General features: G+C 34.7%; 1 pseudogene; it reads left to right on the forward strand.

Moving 5' to 3' along the window:
- LOC100469882 overlaps positions 1-21,498 on the forward strand; it is a 36,593-nt pseudogene extending 15,095 nt beyond the window's left edge.
- The last annotated feature ends 1,216 nt before the right edge of the window (positions 21,499-22,714 follow it).

Consider the following 22,714-nt stretch of genomic DNA (forward strand, 5'->3'; position numbering starts at 1 on the left):
ATAAAATCATCTATCCATATAATAATATTTAAGGAGACACAATGATAACAGTATTTTCTCTCTGGCAGAATCATAATAGCACTTTATTCCAGGCAGGGCATTTTGTTGCTGAAGTACTAAAAATGCTTTTTAAGAGGAAAACCAATCTGTAAGCTTAAGTAAAATTAATAATAGAATTTTAAAAAATAACACTTCTTGAACATTTGTGAAAGAATCCCATTCACATTTTAGGATTGAGTTATAGTTCACATGCAATAAAAGAAAGGCACAGATGTCAAATGTTCATTTTGATGCATTCTAACAGTTGTATACACGCAAAAACAAGGCAAAGAACTTCTGATTCTCCTCCTGCCCCTTTCTAGTCAATTTCCTCACTGAGTCCACACAGCCTGATTTCTGTTTCCAAAGATTACTTGTACCATTCCTGTGACTTCATAGAAATGACTTAGAATATGTATTCTTTTGTGTCTGGCTTCTATCATGCCCCATAATGTTGCAATCCTTCCATGTTGCTACATATATCAATCCTTGTTCCTTTTATTGCTGACTAGTATTACACTGTATGACTATGCTGCATGTTGTTTATACCATTCTACTGAAGATCAACATTTGGATTGTTTTTAGTTTTTGGCTATTGTATATAAGTCTGCTGAGAACGTTCTTTTTTCTTTTTTTAAGATTTTCTTTATTTATTTGACAAAGAGACTGAGAGAGCACAAGCAGGCGGAGCGACAGAGGGAGAGGGAGAAGCAGGCTCGCCGCTGAGCAGGGAGCCCGATGACGGGCTCAATCCCAGGACGCTGAGATCATGACCCGAGTGAAGGCAGACACTTAACTGACTGAGCCACCTAGCCGACCCTGCTAAGAACATTCTTAGACAAATTATTTTTGCATATGTCTTCATGTCTCTTGAGTGAAGACCTAAGTGGAGTTTTGGGGTCACAGGGTGCTGATGTATTTAACTTTCTAAGAAACTGCCAAACAGGGATCCTAACTTGATAAAATTTAACCATTTAAGTGTATATAAAATGGAATCTAATTCTGGTTTCAGTTTGCATGTGCTTGGTGACTGATGGTGTTGATCATTTTTTCACTTGCTCATTGACCACTTGTACATCTTCTGTTGTGAAGTGTCTATTCAGACATATGCAACTTTTTTGTTATTTTTGTTTTTATTGATTGATAGCAGTTTAAAAAATAGATATTATAGATATAAGTCCTTTGTCAGTTGTATATATTGCAGATAAATATCCACATCTCTGCCTTCCATTTTTATTTTCTTAACTGTGTATTTTGATGAAGTCCAATTTATCTGTATTAAAAGACTTTTATGGTTAGTGTTTCATGCATCCTAGAGATCATAAAGATACTTTCAAGAAACTTTATGGCTCTAAATTTCACAATTAATTTGTGGTTCTTCTTAATTTTGGGGTGTAAAGTAGTGGTCAATGTTCATTGTTTTTCTAACAGATATCCAGCTTTTCCAACATTATTCATTAGAAGGTGGTCATTTTCTTACAGAAAGGAGTTGGAGCTTTTTCAATCAGTTGGCAAATTGTGTGTGGGTATCTCTGTACTCTTTATTACGTTACATTGATCTATTTACTTACACCAATAGAACAGTATCTTCATTACTAAATCTTTATACACAGCCTTGAAAATTCCATAGTAAAAGTCAACATTGTTCTTCTCTTTCAAGATTGTTTTGAGTATAATATCATATTGTTAGCATTTCATAATAAATGTTAGAACCAGCTTCTCAGTTTCTTTAAAAATCCTGCTATGATTTTGATTGGAGTTTATTTCAATCAGTTGATGGTTTTGGTGAGAGCAGAAAGTGATGCTTTCAAACAATATTATGGTAAATTTCTCCATTTATTTAGATAATCTTTGGTTTTTCTCAACAATGGTTTATAGTTTGCAGTGTAGAGATTGTACTCAGTTTATACCTAGGTATTNTCTTTCAAACAATATTATGGTAAATTTCTCCATTTATTTAGATCATCTTTGGTTTTTCTCAACAATGGTTTATAGTTTGCAGTGTAGAGATTGTACTCAGTTTATACCTAGGTATTTGCTATTTAGACATGCAAATGTATGTTACAATTTTTTTTTCTAATTGTTCACTAATAAGGTATAGACCTATGATTGAACTTTGTTTATTGACTTTATATCCCTTGGCCTTGCTAAATTCACTAATTCCAGTTTTTTAAAAAAATTTTCTTGGTGTTTTCTATGTACATGATTAGGTCCTATAAAAATAATAAAATATCTTAGTTTTTCCTTCCTTTTTTATTTCTTTTTCTTTTTTCATTTTAGTGGCTAGACTTCTAGTACAATGTTGAATAGAAGCGGTGGGAGAAGATATCCTTGTTTGTTATGTTAGGGGCAAAGTCTTCAATGTTTCACATTAAGTAGAGGTTTAGGGTTTTTATCAGTGATTTTTGTCAGACTGAAGACTTTTCCTTCTATTTATATTTTCTTGAAAATCTTTTATCATTCCAGTTATTATAATGATGTTATGTTTCTCTATCACCTTTTATCAGTGTAATTTACACTGACTAATTTTCTAATGTCAAATTAACCTTGTATTCTTGGAATAAACTCTGCATGTTTATGATATATTATTTTTTCATGTATTGTTAGATGTTATTTACTAGTATTGCCTTAAGCATTTTGTATTTATGATCATGAGTGATCATTGGTTTTGTCAGGTTTTGATATCAGAATTATGGTGCCTTCATAAATCAAGTTGAGTTCTGTTCCTTCTTACTTTTAATTTGAAAGAGTTGTCTAAGATTGATATTATTTCTATCCTAAATGTTTGACAGAAGTCACAAGTGAAAGTATCTAGACCCAGAATTTTCTGTGAGATGATTTTTTAAGTTTTTATTTTAATTCCAGCTAGTTATCATACAGTGTTATATTATTTTCAATTTATAATATAGCAATTCAACAATTCCATACATTACCTGGTGCTTACCATGGCAAGTGTACTCCTTAATCCCCATCACCTATTTAATCCATCCCCCCATGCCCTCCCCTCTGGTAACCATCATTTGTTCTCTATAATTAAGCATCTGTTTCTTAATTTATCTTTTTATTTTTTCTCCTTTGTTCATTTGTTTTGTTTCTTAAATTCCACATATGAGTGAAATCTAATGGCATTCATTTTTCTCTGATTGTCTTATTTCACTAAGCATTATACTCTCTAGCTTCATCTATATTGTTGCAAATGGCAAGATTTCATTCTTTTTTATGGCTGAGTAGTATTCCATTACACGCACACATGCACACACACATGCACACACACAACATCTTCTTTATACGTTCATCAGTCAATGGACACAGGCCATTTCCATAGTTTGGCTATTGTAGATAATACTGCTATAAACGTTGAGGTGGGTATATCAGTTTCAATTAGTATTCATGCATATTTTGAGTACCTAGTACAATTGCTAGAACATAGGGTAGTTTTATTTTTAGCTTTTTGAGGAACTTCCATACTGTTTTCCAGAATGGCTGCACCAGTTTACATTTCCCACCAACAGTGCAAGAGGGTTCCCCTTTCTCCACATCCTCATCAACCCTATTGTTTCTTGGGTTGTTGATTTTAGCTATTTTGACAGGTGGAAAATGGTATCTCACTGTAGTTTTAATTTGTATTTCCCTGATGATCAGTGATATTGAGCATCTTTTCAGGTGTCTATTGGCCATCTGTATGTCTTCTTTGGGAAAATGTCTTTTCATGTCTTCTGCCCATTTTTAATTGGATTATTTGGTTTTGGGGAGTTGAATTTCATAAATTCTTTATATATTTTAGATATTAACCCTTTATCAGGTATGTAATTTCACAAATCAATCAACATGATACACAACATTAATGAAAGAAGTGATAAGAACCATATGATCATTTCAATAGATGCAGAAAAAGCATTTGACAAAATACAACATCCATTCATGTTAAAAACCCTCAACAAAGTAGGTTTAGGGGTAATATACATCAACATAATAAAGATCATATATGCAAAGCCTACTGCTAATATCATCCTCAATAGGGAAAAACTAAGTGCTTTTCCTCTATTATCAGGAACAAGACAGGGATGCCCACTCTCACCACTGTTACTTAACATACTACTAGAAATCTTAGCCACAGGAATCAGACAAAATAAATAAATAAATAAATAAATAAATAAATAAATAAATGTCATCCAAATTGTCAAGGAACAAGTAAAACTTTCATTACTTACAGATGACATGGATACTCCATATAGAAAACCCAAAAGACTCCACCAAAAAACTGCTAGAACTGATATACTAATTCAATAAAGTCACAGGATAGAAAATCAATGTACAGAAATCTGTTGCATTTCTATACACCAATACTGAAGCAGCAGAAGGAGAAATTAAGGAATCTACCCCATTTACATTGCACCAAATATCATGATAACCTAGGAATAAATGTAAGCAAAGAGGAGAAAGACTTGTATTCTGAATATAAAACACTGATGAAAAAATTGAAGAAGACACAAAGAAATGGAAAGACATGCTATACTCATGGATTGGAAGAACAAATGTTGTTAAAATGTTGTACTACCCAAAGAAATATATGCATTCAATGCAATCTCTATCAAAATACCAGCAGCATCTTTTCACAGAGCTAGAATAAACAATTCTAAAATTTATATGGAACCACAAAAGATCCCAAATAGCCAAAGCAACCTTGAAAAAGAAAATCAAAACTGGAGGCATCACAATTCCAGACTTCAAGCTATATTTCAAAGCTGTAGCGATCAAAACAGTATGGCATTGGCACAAAAATAGACACATTGATCAATAGAAAGAATAGAAAACCCAGAAATGAACCCTAAACAGGAAGGAATATCCAATGGGAAAAAGTCTCTTCAACAAATGGTCTTGGGAAAACTGGAAAGCTACATGCAGAAGAATGAAACTGGACCACTTTCTTACACCATATACAAAAATACATTCAAAATGGGTTAAATATCTAAATGTGAGACTTGAAACCATAAAAATCCTAGAGAAGAACACAGGCAGTAACCTCTTTAATATCCGCCATACTCACTTCTTTCTAGATGGGTCTCCTGAGGCAAGGTAAACAAAAGCAAAAATAAACTATCGAGACTTCATCAAAATAAAAAGCTTCTGCCCAGCAAGGGCAACAGCCAACAAAACTAAAAGGCAGCTTATGGAATGGGAGAAGATATTTGCAGTTTCTTTAATTTTTATTTTTCAAGGAATTTATTTTATCTGAGTTTCTGAATTTATTAGCATAGTAGGAGTTCATCAATTTTATCAGTTTTTCCAAAGATTTAACTTCTACCTTTATTTATCTATTATTTGTTATTTATTTCATTAACTTTTTTCTATTTTTATTATTTTGTTTTAAAATTCCCTTTGGTTTTAAACTTGACCTTCTTAAATTTATTTTAAATTAACTGAGACATTTTTTATGGTCCAAATTTTGCTGAAAAATGTATTCTGCCCTTGATGACTGTAGTGTTTTATAAAAGTTAATTCATTCAAAGTGGTTGATAGTACTTGTGTAAATATTCTATATTTTTACTACTAGTAGTAGAAATTTGTCTACTTTTTCCTACATATACTTGTCCATGAGTTTTTTTCTTATATTCTGATTTTTATTGTCTACTTATTTTTGCTCACTTACCAAATATCCTAGTTTTCTGTTGTTTTTTTAATTATCAAAATTTATTAACTTAAAAGAGCACACATTTATTATCTCACTTTGAGTCAAGGGTCAGTGTATGTTTTACCTGGGTCCTGGGCTCAGCTTATCAGCAAGCTGAAATTCAGATGTTGGCTGGGGCTACAATAAAATCTGAGATTTAGGGTCCTCTTTCAAGATCACTCCAGTTTTTTTTGTTTTTTGTTTTTTTTTTTTTTGCAGAATTTCCTTGAGTTTATAGGATCTATGGTCTTGGTGACTGTTGGTTGGGGTTCATATTCAGTTCTTAGAGGCAGCCCTCAAAACCTAACCATGTGGTGTTCTCACAATGTAGCAGTTTACTTCTTCAAAACCAGCAGGAGGAGCTTTCATTAGTTGCCAATGGTGAGTCTTATGTAACACAGCATAATCATGGGCGGATTATCACATTCATTAACTTGTCATATGGTGTAACCTAATCAAGGGAATGACTATCTCATGGTAGTCACCAGTCTCACCAAGGGAAGGAGATTGATTACTCAGAGTGTGTACAACAAGGGGCAGGAGTCTTGGGAACCAACTTAGAATTTGTCTACCACAAGAAGAAATCAAAATGAATGAATACAATTGTCCCACTGTATATTAAAAGTGTCCAAGTGCATAAGACTACTGTAATAAATTAATAATTAACTGGTGGCTCCTTGTAGTGACAGGCTTGGGCATGGAAACATGGTGGTAGGACCTGCGCCATGTTTGAAGATCCAGGCTTTATAAAGAGGAGAGACATTTTAATTATCTGAGGAATATCCTAAAATAGAAGCTTATGTAAGAGTACCTAGAACTGCCTTGTGGCAAAAGGATTTCAAAAAAGAATTCACTGCCAGGGAGCTTGGGTGGCTCAATCCATTAAGCATTTGACTCTTGATTTTGGCTCAGGTCATGATCTCAGGGTCCTGAGATGGAGCCCTGGGTTGGCCTCTGTGTTGGGTATGGAGCCTACATGAGATTCTCTCTCGCTCCCTCTCTCCCACCCCTCCCTCCATGTGCTCTCATATGATTTCTCTCATCTATGGAACATGAGAACTAGGAAGATTGGTAGGGGAAGAAAGGGATAAAGAAAGGGAGGGTAATCAGAAGGGGGAATGAAGCATGAGAGACTATGGACTCTGAGAAACAAAGTGAGGGCTTCAGAGGGGAAGGGGGTCGGGGAATGGGATAGGCTGGTGATGGGTAGTAAGGAGGGCACTATTGCATGGTGCACTGGGTGTTATACGCAATTACTGAATCATTGAACTTTACATCAAAAACCAGGGATGTACTGTATGGTGACTAACATAATATAATAAAAAAACATTAAAAAAAAAAGAAAAAAAATCACTGCCAAAAGCATAGAAAGAAGGAACTTTGGGGAACAGAAAAGTTAAAAAGATACTTTTCAAATGAAATACGTTGCAGTGTAATGTGAACACACCCAGTAATCCTAAAANAAAATCACTGCCAAAAGCATAGAAAGAAGGAACTTTGGGGAACGGAAAAGTTAAAAAGATACTTTTCAAATGAAATACGTTGCAGTGTAATGTGAACACACCCAGTAATCCTAAAATCTTAGCAAAGGCTCTAAGATTTACGAAAAGAAATTAATATGTTCAGATTTCTTAAGGAAACCAGTAAGAGGACTTCATTCCATGTCATAGCTGATGTGAGGGCAAACTGGAATAAGTCTGGGCAGACGAGAAGACTGACATCTCTCTGACATTGGAAATTGCTGTTCATAGATATATAATCAGTCCTTAATACATTTTGTGATGAAAAAGTGGGGAGAAAACACCTTTCACTCCTTTTCTTTCTCCTAACCCCTTTCTAGCTTCAGGTTAGCTTAGTGACTCCTGTCACTAGGTTAGCTAAGTGACTTCAGGTTAGCTAAGTGACTCCTGTCACTGTATTTTGGAAATATTTGTCTATTTCTTGAACTTCTTAGAAGCTTAACTGTAGGAATAATTAGCTGTTGAAAGTAGAGTTTCCGAAGTTTTGATTTCATATAAAAAATACTTCTGTATATTTACACAGTTCAGAAAAATACATGTAACAGAATAACACTGATCCGTATTTTCCCTTGCTGTGGAGATCTTAGCCTATTTGCTTTCCTTCTTTACCTTGTTTGTTCTCCTCATCCTTTTTTGCTCCTCTCTCCCTCTCAACTTATTACTCTATTGATTTTTTTGAAATTATATGTGCACAGTGTAAACTATTAAATAATTAAACAATAACACAGTAACAGCAAGATGAAAATAAAAACAGTGACAAAATACACTGTAAACCCTACCCACCGCTATGAACATCAGGTGACTATCATTTCATATTACATATATTAGAGAGATAAAGAGAACGTAGACATAAAGAGGTCACATAATTACTGCTACTTTTAATTTAGGAGTAGTAATTTTAAATTTAATAGCAGATAAAAACCTGAAAATTGAGTAAATAAATGAACTTCAAATAAATATTTTTTTCATTGCAAGAAATATTTCATAAATGGTCCTTCAAGTTGAAAAAAAGATTATAAAATGCATTAGTAGTTGGATTCTATTATTTCTCTCATATTTCCCTATCATGAACAGTAAAGACAGGTATTCTCACAGGTCTCCTTTCCACCCACAACTGTGTGATTCTGTTTTTGTTTCAAATAACTGAATGACATTTACAGGGTAGATAATATTCTTGTTTTATATTTGCTTTCACTCAGACATTTGCAGATGTTGCTTTCTTATCTTTGGGCGTCGAATCCTGCCACAGAGGTGTCCATAGCCAGCCAGCCTGGTATTTCTCCATTATAGGCTAGTTTGTTTTCCTTTCTGGGTGCTTAAAGAATTCTTTTTTTTTTTTTTTAACTTTGGGATACTAACTAAGCTATTTCTAAGAGTGAAGTATCTGCATCAACTTTCTCTGAAACATGACAGATTATTATTAGTAGTTTTTCATCATTGAAAAAAAAAAGAATTCTTACATAATTCCATCTCCTTTGCTGGCTTCTTAAGTGTCCTATCAAATAGTGTCATGAGAATGTAAACCCTTAGACTTTTTCATTTGTATTCACTTTGCTTTCCCTAAGTGTTCCTTTTATATCAATATTTCAGTTCTTAGTGTGACTTCTATTTGGCTTCTTCTTATTTTTTAATTGATTGTTTAGCTCTGTAATGATGACAGCATTTGCCCTTCAATGTTTGTTTGGGGGGTCTGCAATATGATTTTCATCTCATACTGTCATTTATTTTATTGTTCTTATATGCTGTTTAAATTCATGTTCTTACTTATTTATCCTCTTTTGTGATGAATTTCATTCTATTCTTTGAGATTTTAATTTTTTCTGAATCTGATTACTTGCTTTCCTGTTATGTCCTACTTCTTTATTTCTCCATCCCCTCTTCCATCTCTCCCTTCTTTTTTCTTTCTTTCCTTCATGCTTTCTCTCCTTTGAAGTATATTTGCATTATTGCCATGTTTCTTTCATCCTGGTTATGCTTAGGATATTCTGCTTGTAAATTCTTTTGCTCTTAGTCAGAGTGAATGGATCTCGACTCCTTTCCTCTAGTATCTAGTTTGTGTTCCCCTCCAAGCTAGAGATGAGGGTTGGGGATTGTGTACCTTAACCATGCTCCTGCTGTTTGAGAAGGAGTGGTGGGATAAGGGGTGTGAAGGTGAGGGGAGTTGGGAGAACTCAGTAGAGGTTTTGGTTGAAGTCCTGAAGCTGATTTCCATTTCTGTAATTGAATATTTTTCTCATGGAGGGACTACCCTTGGACTTTGGAATCTTTTCTCATCTGATATGTAGTCCTGGAGCCTTTAATTGTTTGAGTTACAGCCTTTGTTATCTTCCTTATGTTCACCTTTAGATCCCATTATTCCTCAATGCAAAAAGAAGAGATAAAAATGGATGTCTACTCAGTTGCTTCATTCCGATATTGGAAAGCATTTACAGTGATTAGTCATGAAGTTTTGTTAACTCATTAGTAAAGGGGCTAAAGCATGAGAACGGTGTTAGGAATCAAGTGGTTTATCTCCTATCACCCAATGTTATCTGTTAAAGACTCTTCTGTGTTGTTGTTTTTTTTAATTTCCTTGTTTACAAGTTGTTCAAGCTTATTCTGTTAGGTTATCCTCTTTTACTTTGTATTTTTGTTTTGGTTTGGTTTTGGTGGGTTTTTTTTGTTTTGTTTTGTTTTTTGTTTTGAGAGGGTGGTAGCTCATTTTTTGTGTGTGCCTTAGAGAATGGTAATTGTGTTACACTTGCAGTCCTTTACCTTAACTCAGAACACAGAACTTCTTAACAAATTTGTGAAAAATATAAGCTGATTTTTTATTTTTTTTTAATTTAAAAACGTAGTATAGTTGTTTTAATCTTCTTCCTTTAATTTCTGATAATCTTTCAAAGAAAAGTGAAAGAAACTGTACAGTTATAGGTGAAAACTGAAATGAAATCATTACTTCAACATACAGATATATTACTTCATTCTCACTTGCCCAAAAGACTAACTTTTATTGATTATTTTAATAGACTTTAACATTGAATTTAAAGTCTGTTTTTATGTTACATGGTGTATTGATTTAGTTTCCTCCAGAACCAGAACTTGAGACAAGGATTTGAGTGTAGGTAGCTTATCTGGGAGGTAACAGAGAAATTTTGTAGGACATTCATCATCTGAATTACGGCTCTAGAGGGAGAATTAAGAAAATAGAGAAGAGAAAATCATCAAAGAAATTGTACAAGAAAATCTTCCAGAGAGGAAAGGAATTATGTCTTTAAAATGAAAGTGTTCATTGATGAGTGTGGAAAGAGCTACACCAAGTCACATGCGGTATCATTAATGATAAGAAGATCCTAAAACTATTAAGTTAAAATTACCAAAGGACAAGATAGGACATGTACAAAGTAAAGAAAAGTAGACAAGCATCAAAACATGGAATGATAAAAGTTAGTGAAGCAATGCCTTTAAATTTCTTAGAAAAAAAAATTATGTCGAATCTAGAATTCTATACACACCCAAAATATGAGTCAGTTGGGAACATTTAAAATATTCAAGACTCTTAATATTTACCATTTCTATATCATAGGATTTTCTTGAAATATACTAGGAAAACGAGGAAGAAAACCAATGGAACCACGCTCATGAGATCCAGAATATAGGGATGTAATCTAGGAGAGCTGAGTTCTAGGTTAATGGTGTTTGACCAGGTGACTCTCACCTTAAATTGGAGCAGATTATAGCACTTTGGAATTTTTGGAATTTATGTATTTGCAGGAAAAGACCTATATAATATATGATCTGTGTGTGTGTGTGTGTGTGTGAGAGAGAGAGAGAGAGAGAGAGAGATAAATTGGAGCTGTTTTGTTTTTTGGTCAAGAAGAAAAGAAAAGGCAATTATAGTGGCCAGGCAAAAGCAAATTTTGTGAAGGAAAATCATAATCCAGGTAAATATGAAGCAAACTTATACAAGCAATGGTTTGAAGTAAAGGAGTATAAGAAAAGCAATTCTGTTTACCTAGGAATATTGCCCTTAGAGATACTTGGAGATCATAATATTGGGCCAGTAAAGTAAAAAGTTTTCTATCTGGCGAATCCTTAAATGAACTTAAGACATTCATAATAATGTTGATACAGCTTGTTGGTTTTCAACTTTATTAATAAATCTATACAAAAGTTCAGTTAAAGGTTATGAATATAGAATGTAATGTTAGTTTTAATCTTAAAAATATGCAGGTACTTGAGAAAATGTAGAAGGTGAAAAGTAGTGGGAGAAGATGAAATAGAAGGGCTTACCTTGACAGAACCATCCTAATGACTGGCTGTAATCGCACAAGAATATGAGCTGTAAAAATATTGTTTAAGGTTATGAAAGAATAAAAATAAAAATAATGATATAAATAGTAGAACTGGGATGATGATTGCTTTTCATTATATTTTTTATACATCTTTAATTTTTATTTTATGCCTATATTTCATTAAACATATTAATTGATATAACTAATATAAATGTATTATTTGTACAATAATGAAGAAGCAATTGCTTGCTTTTTATGTTGCTTTATCTTTTATGTAACACTTTATTCAAAAGCAGTATTTTTCTGGACATATTGTTTCATGATAGATGGAGGATGGTTCCATTTGTAATTGCTCAGAATTTTTAATCCATTCCATTATCAAAAAATAAAATAAAGATGATAGATAAAAATCAAGGCGGATTTAAACCTTAAAACTGATTTTGAAAAGGATTTAAGAGCAAGAGAAGGGACACCTGGTTGGCACAGTCGGTTGAGCACCCAACTCTTGGTTTCCACTCAGGTAGTGATCTTAGGGTTATGTGGTCAAGCCCCACCTCTGGCTCTACACTCAGTATGGAGTCTGCTTGGGACTCTCTCCCTCTGCCCCTGCCCCCCACTCTCTAAAATAAATCTTTTTTAAAAAATAAGAAAATGGCTAAATAAATTTACAACCAATGTGAATTCTGAGGCTCTCAATAAATCTATTAATTATTAGGTAGTTTAATTTGAAATATTTAACTTATGTCAAAGTAATATTTCAATAATTACTTTAATAACAGATGGTTTGCATTCTGTAGCTGCAAATATCATTTCTTTGTTGTTACCTTATCTATGATCTCTTCTGAAAAGAACAGGACTGTTTTTCCTATTAAAAAATAGATTATTTGAAAAACCCATACCTCTTAATATACAAAATTAATTATAGTTGTATTATGACAGAGTATGTTACATATCTGTATAAAAATTATAGGCTATTTGGTTAGTGATATCAAACACACTCAACATTCAGGCACCAATATTTTAGGGATATAATGTGAAAAACTCTGCAGGAATCTAACCTGCTGTTTTATTCAATACGCTGTCATTAGGTACTATGTGACACACTTTGAGCTCTATAGCTTAACAGATACAGGAAAAGTGGAGAGTCAATGAAAGGATTAAAAGATTGACAAGATAATGGTTGGATATAGAAATCAGGTTTTAGTTTGGCAAAAATTGCTTTTTGAGAAATAACTAATCACTTGTGCTCTTTTCCCTGGGTGCCCTTGTACAAATCACACTGGGGGAGAGGGAATAATTTCTCCATCCTTAAAAGTGAAGGATTATTCTAGAATATTTTTAAGACCTCTTCCCAGTCTAAATTTTATAATTCTAAGAAAGATTATCACAGAAAAAGTATTACCATAAAATAACTTAAATTGAAGCAAGAGAAAGTTAGGCTACACATTGCAAAGGAAAAGAATGTTAATTCATTTATATTCTTCTGCAACAATCTCTTCCTCCATTTTTTTTAAACAATAGAAAGCTAATTTGTGTGGAAAAATCTTTGTCTGCTTATGTGTTGGGAGAGAATGAAATAAGTCCATTTTAAACAAATAACACCTAGTCTTATAAATCTCAGTTCTGGGGGAAACAAAACAAAACAAAACAAAGCCACCCATACCTTTAGCCATAGTACCATTTTTTCTAACTAGGTGAGACCTGCAGAGCATCTCATGGTCTAATGTATTCTTCATACACCCTCTCACCTTCCCAGGATCTTTGCATATGCTGTCCTCAATTTGGGCCATTTTTCCCTCCCTTTAAAGCCATTTAATCCTCAGGACTTAGTTTAAGCATCATTACCCTCACAGGCATTCCTTAGTTTTCCTCATTACATCAAATCATCTTGTTATGAACTCAGCACCAAAATATCTCCCCTACAATGTACATGCCAGAGTTGGAATTTTCATATCACTTGTGTGCACACGTGGATGTGTTCTGTCTCTTTCCATGAGGGCAGGGGCCAGTTAGGGCCTGATCACAGTGAGTCCCCAGTGTTCTGACACAAGCCCTTGCACCAAGAAGGCGTGAGACACACATATGTTAAATGAAGGAATGGATGCTTTCAAACCTTTATCCACACACTCGGAGGTCCTGGTTCTCTTTTCAATATCATTATTTTTCTACATTTCTAATTTTGAGGATTGATAAAGTCTTTATAAACTCATAATTTCTTCCTTCACTTTTATTCTCACCTTGTAATTAATTTTTATTAATATCCAGGAAATAAATTATTAAGATGATGAGAGAGTTGAAAGACAATGTCACACCATATATATAGATATAGATATAAATATAGATATAGATATAGGTAAAATGCCAAATGTTGGGGGCACCTGGGTGGCTCAGTTGGTTAAGCAGCTGCCTTCTGCTCAGGTCATGATCCCAGGGTCCTGGGATGGAGCCCTGCATTGGGCTCGCTGCTCAGCAGGGAGTCTGCTTCTCCCTCCGCCCCTCCCCCTGCTCATGCTCTCTTTCTTGCTCTCTCTCTCTCAAATAAATAAATAAAATCTCTCTAAAAAAAAATGCCAAATGTTAACAAGACATGGGTTCCAGTTCAAAATTTGACTTTGTCCCTTGCTCCCTGGTTTGTCTGTAAACTATGATTAATAATATTTACCTTGCCTGCTATACTGAATAGTTTTATATTTAGAAAATGAAACATTTTCCAATTTTGTTGTCTTCCTATTATCTATTAAATTGTGTACATCTATTTAAATATAGCCAGGAGAAAATAATCAACCGTATGAACAGTTATATATTATTGAAGCTCTTTCAGTTGTAAGTAACCCAAACAAAATTCAAGTATGCTTAAGAATAAAGGGACTGTATTAACTTACAAACAGAAAAGTTCAAAAGAGATTTAGGTACAACTGAATTCAAAGGCTTAGATGTTGTGAACTCTAAGGTTTTAGCTTTATTTTGCTTTTGTTTGTGTTAGCTTTAGTTTCAGGAAGGACCACCATATGGTGATCAAGATGGCCATATGTAAAAACATTTCCTACCAGTTTACCATTCCCAGCTAGAAAAAATTTTTTTAAAAATCTTCCTTAATTGCTGCCTCCAATACCCCAGCATTCATTGTCTTATCTTGATGCATATAATATCCCTGAACCAATTGTTTTGAGATTTGATTATTTAGGCCTGAGACAAGCACCTTACTTTTTTAAAGTGAAGGATAGGGTAAGTCATATCTGTACTTGTACTGCATTTGGGGAGGGAGGGCTTGGAGGTTCTTGGAGGAAAAATAGTATGTTCTTTGGGAGGAAAGACCACTAGGAAGGCAACATGAAGCATGACTCTGGCAATGTCTGTCTTGGTATTTAGGATTACCTATAATCTGTTATCCAATTTCTGCTTCTCTGTTTTTGTTTCTTGGGTTTTTTTTTTATTTGTGTGTTTTTTTAGAGAAAGAGATGGGGATAGGTGGGGAGGGACAGAGGGAGAAAGAATCTTAAGCAGACTCCACTCCCAACTTGGAGCCTGACCCGGGGCTCCATCCCACCACCCTGAGATCATGATCTGAGCTGAAATCAAGAGTTGGACACTTAACCAACTGAGCCACCTGGGCACCATTGTATTTTTCTATAATTCTATAATAAATACTGTGTGGGTAATAACAAAAATATAGATGAGATGCTATATACAATAGTGTACTCTCACCCTAGCTCAATAATGAAAGGGATTATTAAGAATGACTGGAATTGGGGTGCCTGGGTGACTCAGTCGGTTAAGGGTCTGCCTTCAGCTTGGTTCATGATCTCAGGGTCCTGGAATCCAGCCCCATGTCGGGCTCCCTGCTCAGTGGGGAGTTTGCTTGTCCCTTGGCCTCCCGCCTCAGGTTTTGCACTCTCTCTCAAATAAATAAAATATTTAAAAAATGACTGGAATTTTTTTTCAAACAGTAGAAATAGGATAAGCAAAAAGCTCAGCCAGAACACCTTTCATCCTCAACGTTTTAGAGTGATTGAGAGTGTTTGTGTGATTTTTTTTTAATGTGCTTGACCTAAGGAAAGAATTTGAGATTTTTTTTTTCAGCATAAATTTGTCATTGCCTCTAAAGGAAGATCTGGTCTGTTCGTTCTGAATGCCAGTGAATAGCTGTGGCTCCTTATAACTCAGCATCTATTTCTCTCCACACTTTATGGCTTATGAGAGCATTTTCTCATTTTTTTCATTTTCTAATCTTATTCTATTTATTTTATCTTTGGCATTGCAGACCGGTGGTAGATTGAACCCATACAAGATCTTAGAGTTGATGGAATTTAGATAGAAAGCAAGTCTCAACACTCTCATTTCCCTTTCAACGGGGTTCCATGAATGTGTTTTATTTAGCCAATCATACTGAGAAAAACAATCTAAATAATTATCTTCAAGTGAAAATTACTGTGATGTTTGTTCTTTCCTCGCCCCCTCATCTTTCACAGTTTTTTCAAAGGATTCAGCTTTACCAGGGTTCTGTATATGTTAAACTCTTTTAGGTCGGGTTACCCAGGAAACAGACTGGAAACGGATTTGCATGGACGAAGTTTGTTGGGGAGGGCCCTTTGGAACCACATCTACAAGGGAGTGATGAAATAAGATCATATAGAGAGAAAAGTTTTTACTGTGATGTGCTTAGAACAAAGGCTATCCACGATTTTGTGAAGAGTTGAGGAAGTGCAATGACCTTTCGGGGTTGTCCAAACTGAGAAAAGGCAGATGGGCTTTTACACCCCAATATAGACCAATCATTGAATGTGAGTGGTCCATGGGAAAGAGGCACAAAGTGAATGAGGCAGCTCTGCTTGAATGAGGGCATTTCCTGAACAGGTTTCACCTGTGAGCCTTTAGTAGCCAACAAGTCCTGGCAACTGGAGGAATGAGTATTTTTGTTCTAAGAGGAAACATCTGGGTGACAAAACATATTTGACCCATCTCAATAATCAGGGGCAAATATCTAATTTAAGGCTTCGATTTTTGCATCTAGCTATCAAAATCAGTTGGAATTTTTAATGCATTTTGTTATCATTTTCCCAATCTCTGCATTCATTCCTAAAGATTCAGTTTTCCCTCCAGTATCATTTTCCTTCATCCTGAAGAACTTTCTTAATTTTTTTCTTGTAGGTTAGATTAGCTGAAAATAAATTGTCTTCATTGTTCCTTGATTTGAGATTGATTCCTTGATTCTCTTATTTATGTTTTATTCTTGAAGGATGTTTTCGTTGGATATATAGTTTGGGTTGAAAGTTATTCCAGTTTTGTTTTTCATGTCAGTACTTTACCAATGTTGTTATACTGACTCTTCTTGGTAAATGTTGATGAAAAATCCATAGTATTCAATTTGTTATCCCTCTCCATGTAGTGTGTTTAGTTTTGTTTGAAATATCTTCGAATTTTTCAGTTTGTTTATTATGTATCTATGCATGATTTTCTTAGAATTTATCCTACTTGGAATTTACTGAGCTTCTAGATTCTATAATTTATGTTTCCCATCAAACTTGGGATATTTTCAAATGTTGTTTTAAATCCATTTGTGCCCTAATCTCTTTATTTTCTCCTGGAAATCTAACACCACTTACTTTAGATATTTTACTTTTGTTTCGTTTGTGCCTAAGTCTTGTTTAATTTTTGAATCAATTTTTTTTCTGTTTTCTTGAATTTGAATAATTTTTATTAATCCGTCTTTGAGTTTGCAAATAGCTTTGTCTGTTACATATATTCTGTTATTGAGCCCATCCAGTGAACCTTTTATTTAGGATATTGTATTTTTCAGTTTTAAAACTTCATTTAGTTACTTTTTATATTTTTATTTCTGTGCTGATATTTTCTCTGTATATATTCCATATATATTTGTTATAAAAGTTATAACACATACTAGTAGTTACAGTTGTTACTATTAAGTCCTTGTCATGATAATCCCAAATTCTGGGTCATCTCAGGCTTTGTATCTGTTGTCTTTTTTCTTAAAAATGGGTCACATTTTGGGATGCCTGGATAGCTCAGTTGTCCTGAGTCAAAACTCTTTATTTTGGCTCAGGACATGATCTTAAGGTTGTGAAATCAAGCCCTGCATCAGACTCTACCCTGGGCATGAAACCTGCTTAAGATTCTTTCCCTCTGCCCCTCCCCAACACATGTTCACTTGAATACACACACACTTTTTCTTTGAAAGGAAAGAAGGAAGGGAGAAAGTAAGAGAGAAAATCAGTCACATTTCTTAGGTCTTTCTATGTCAATTAATTCTGGATTTTATGCTGGTCACTGTTAATGTTATGTCATATAGATTCTGTTTGCTATTATAGTCCTCTTGGGGATGTGGATGGTTTTGTCTTAGGAGAGAATCAGTTCAGGTGTGTTCAAACTCTAAGATCTGTCACGTCTTTTATGGGTAGGGGTTTAAATTTCAGTTCAGTTTTTTTGGCCTTTGCTATGCTGGTTTGGGTATATTTTGTGCATATACATTTCGGGGGTAAACACAAGCATCATTTAATCATAACATCCTCTTTTATTCTCAGTAAGTTACACTTATGAGTCATGTGTTCCTTATCATCAAGCAATGTCCCTAATTACCAATTAGAAATTGACATATCCCAACTAAAGATTCCAGATGTAAATTAACTGAATCTAAATATGGAAAACCTTGCCTCTTCTAAATTTATCAGAAAGAATGGTATTTTAATATATATTTTTAAAGCTGGTTCAGTAACTTGTAAAAAGTCTACTTTTAAAGAGAGATGATAAAGAAATTCTTTTTCTAGCAATGACTAACTAGGACACTTAAGAACAGCCTTTTTGCTGAGAACAACTAAATAAGCTAGGAAAATATGTTTTTAAATATCTATTCTAAGACACACAAAAAAACTACCAATGGAAAAAAACTACCAATGCAGAACTGAAAGAACCAAGAACCAGAAAATGAGGAACACCAAGGATGATTATTTCAGTGTCTGGTGCTACTTTTTCCATTAAAGATAATGATAAGTGCTAAAGCATTAGTGAGAGAGTAACACACTGAACAAAACATTGACACTCTCATGTAACTGGGAAAAATCTGGAATTAAGGGTTCTTATAAATACTTAAGGTTTCAGTTGATATCTAAAGTTGTTATATTTTACACGCATGGGAACTAGACCAGTTCTCGTAACTGATGCCGAGTTTAAAATCACCTCAATTTCTGACTGGATTATGATGATGCACCCAGCTGCTAAACAATAAAAGAAATAATTCCTCTCTGGAAAAAGATGGCATTAGCTAAAGCTTTGATTGATATAAATTTGGTACTTAATGATATATAATGTTGTTGAGCAATACAAAGTAATCAGGCACAAAAAGTTAAGAATTGGCCAACACACAAAAGAAAAAGCAGGCAACTGAGATTTATCAAGAGAATAGACACATATTAAAGTTATAGGACATAACTTTTAGATTAATTAACATAATCAGAAATTAAGTGACAAGGTGGAAAATTTTAGCAGAGAACAGGAAAATTTGAAAATTGGAAATTCTAGAACTTAAAATAATTGAAGTTAAGATTTCAGTAGCTGAGATCTTATTAAACTGAGTGGTTGAGTTTAATCATTAGATTAGATGTTACTGAAGAAAGAATAAGTGAGTTAGAAGATAGGTAAAAAGAAAATGTCCAAACTGAAGCAAGGAGCTCCAGAAATATGGAGAACCTGAGAACATAACAATTATAATATAGTATAAACATCTAACAAATATATAACTGAAGTCTTAGAATTGGAAGAGAGTTACTTAGGCAAAAACAATAGTTGTGAAGATTGTGACTGAGAATTTTAAAAATCTGATTAGTGAATTCAAGGCCAAGATTGAAGAAGTTCTGTAAAATCCAGGCAGTATAGACACAAAGAAAAATATACTGTGGTATGTCATACATTATTGAAAACAAAAGTTAAATAGTAAATCTTAAAAGCAATCAGAAGTCTACAGGTTCAGTTTAATTCCAATCAAAATCCCAGAAGGATTTTTCGAGGAAATTTGTGAACTGTTCTAAAATTAAAATGGAATTACTAGGGGATTTTTACAATGAACAAAATGGAAAAAATATACATTCCTTCTTTTAAGAACCATTATAAAGCCACATTAGTTAAGACTAGCATTGGTATAAGGAATAACAAATATATCAGTAGAACCAAATACAGAGTCTAGCTTTAGATATAGGTACAGATGTAAATCATCTAGAGAGTCAACTTATTTTCAGCCAATGTGCTAAATTAAATCCATTCAGAAGAAATGTAGTCTTTCTAAACATATAGTGCTGGATCAATTTGATATGTCACTCCATATACCAAAGTTAAATTACTTCAAGATGTATCAAAATCTTAAATATAAAATCTACCTCCCTAAATCTTCTAGAGGAAAACATAAGAAATTGTCTTTGTCACCTCAAGTAGGCAAAGATTTATTGAACAAAACAAAAAAGCACCAGTCATTATAAAAATTGATAATTTGCACTTCATCAGTATTAAAAAGAAAACTTCTATCAAAAGAAATCATTAAGAAAATAAATAAGCAAGCCACAGACTAAACAAAATATTTATAAAATGCGTAAACCTGACAAAGGGCTTTTATCTAGAATATAGAATGTACTCCACAAATTAATCTTATAAAGACAAATAACCCAATAAAAAGGGCAAAACTTTTTTGAAAAGATACTTTGCCAAAGGAGATATAAGAATGGCCAGTAATGCTGTTGTTTAAGATCTCAGCCTCACCGCTGCTGTATTGCCAAGATATTGGTTTCTAACAAGCTGCCTCTTGACAAACTGGACATGAAGGGGAAGCAGGTCATCATGAGAGTGGACTTCAACAGTCCTATGAGAACAACCAGATAACAAACAACCAGAGAATCAAGGCTGCCACCCAAGTATCAAATCTGCTTGGACAATGGAGCCAAGTCAGTTGTTCTTATAAGCCATCTGGGCTGGCCTGATGGTGTCCCCATGGCTGACAAGATCTCTTTGGAGCCAGTTGCTGTAGAACTCAAATCTCTGCTGAGCAAGGATGTTCATTCTTGAAGGACTGTGTGGGCTTGGAACTGGAGAAAGCTTGTGCTGACCCAGCTGCTGGGTCCATCATCCTGCTGGAGAACATTTGCTTTCATGTGGAGGAAGAAGAAAAGGAAAAAGATACTTCTGAGAAGAAGGTTAAATCTGAGCCAGCCAAAATAGAAGCCTTCCAAGCTTCACTTTCCAAGCTAGAGGATGTCCATGGCAGTGATGCTTTGGGCACAACTCACCAAGCGCACAGCTCCATGGTGGGAGTCAGTCTGCTGGAGATTTCTTGATGAAGGAACTGAACTACTTTGCCAAGGCCTTGGAGAGCTCAAAACAACCCTTCCTGGCCATCCTGGGCAGAGCTAAATTTGCAGACAAGATTCAGCTGATCGATAATATGCTGGACAAAGTCAATAAGATCATTTTTGGTGGTGGAGTGGCTTTTACTTTCCTTAAGCTGCTCAACAACATGGAGATTGGCACTTCTCTGCTTGATGAAGACAGAGCCAAGATTGTCAAAGAAGAATGGTGTGAAGATTATCTTACCTGTTGATTTTGTCACTGCTGACAAGTTTGATGAGAATGCCAAGACTGGCCAAGCCGCTGTGCCCTCTGGCATACCTGCAAGCTCTGTGGGCTTGCACTCTGGTCCTGAGAGGAGCAAGAGGTACCTAAGACAGTTGCTTGGACTAAGCAGATTATGTGGAATGGACCTGTGGGCATATTTGGTTGGGAAGCTTTTGCCCAAGGAACCAAAGCCCTTATTGATGAGGTGGTGAAAGCCACTTCCAGGGGCTGCATCACCATCATAGGTGGTGGAGACACTGTCACTTGCTGTACCAAATGGAACACAGAGGAGAATGTCAGCATTGTGAGCCCTGGGAATGATGCCAGTTTAGAGCTCCTGAAAAGTAAAGTACTCCCTGGGGTGGATACTGTCAGCAGTGTTTAGTATTTTTCTGCCTTTTGTTGCCTGTGCATAGCCCCTAAGTCAACTTAGCACTTACTGCATCTCCACATGGCATTAGCTAAAATCTTCCCCCATGTCAGGATTCAGCTAGTGGCCAAGAGATGCAACGCCAAGAGCACTTCAACAGTTGCACGGCATCTCAGCTCATCTCTACCGCACCCTGGATTTGGCTACATCCTTCAAGATCCCATTTGACGTTTTTAGTAACTAAACCATTGTGCATTCTAGAATGCATATATTTATATTTTGCTTGTTAAAATAAAATGAGCGGAGGGGTGCCTGGGTGACTCAGTCATTAAAGCGTCTGCCTTCGGCCCAGGGCATGATCCCAGGGTCCTGGGATTGAGCCCCACATCAGGCTCCCTGCTCTGCTGGGAGCCTGCTTCTTCCTTTACTACTCCCCCTGTTTGTGTTCCCTCTCTCTCTGGCTGGCTCTTTCTCTGTCAAATAAATAAATAAAATCTTAAGGAAAAAAAAAGAAAATAAGCTGTGTTAGCTTCCCTTTTTGAAGTACCTTATTCTGATTAGTTTTGTCATTGTTTCATTACTCAGCATGGAAATAAGATGAAATCCCAATTGTAGGGAGGGAGGGAGACAAAGGTGGTAATCTATTAAATAAATAATAAATGTTTTTAAAAAAGAATGACCAATAAGCACAAATATGTAAAAAAAAAAGCTCTATACTAATCATCAAAGAAATACTAATGAAAACCACAACGGTATATCCACTGTCATAGAATAAAACAAATTAAGAAAAGCACCGTTATATACAATTTTACACCCACTAGAATGGGAAACAGTTAAGAGTGACAATGATAATTGTTGGCAAGGTTGTGGAGCAACTGTAACTTTTATAAATACTGGTGAGAATGTAAAAGTGTACAAATCCTTCGAATCACTATTTTGCAGTTTCTTATAAAGTTAAACATACATTTTATCCAACAACCCAGAAATTCCATTTTTGAGTATTTACAGAAGATAAATAAAAGCGTATGTCCACAAAAAGATTTATAAAAATGTTTTTCACAGCATCATCCAAGTATCCCCTGATTTGAGACAACTCAGACGCTCATCAGTGGGAGAATGGAATAAACAACTTGTGGGATACTCATACAGTGGAAGACTTCTTGACCATAAAAAGGAAATGAACAGTACTGATACATGCCGTGTCATGATGAATCTTATAAACACCATGTTG

The sequence above is a fragment of the Ailuropoda melanoleuca genome, chromosome 4 (genome assembly GCF_002007445.2).
Source record: "Ailuropoda melanoleuca isolate Jingjing chromosome 4, ASM200744v2, whole genome shotgun sequence".
Lineage (NCBI taxonomy): Eukaryota > Metazoa > Chordata > Mammalia > Carnivora > Ursidae > Ailuropoda > Ailuropoda melanoleuca.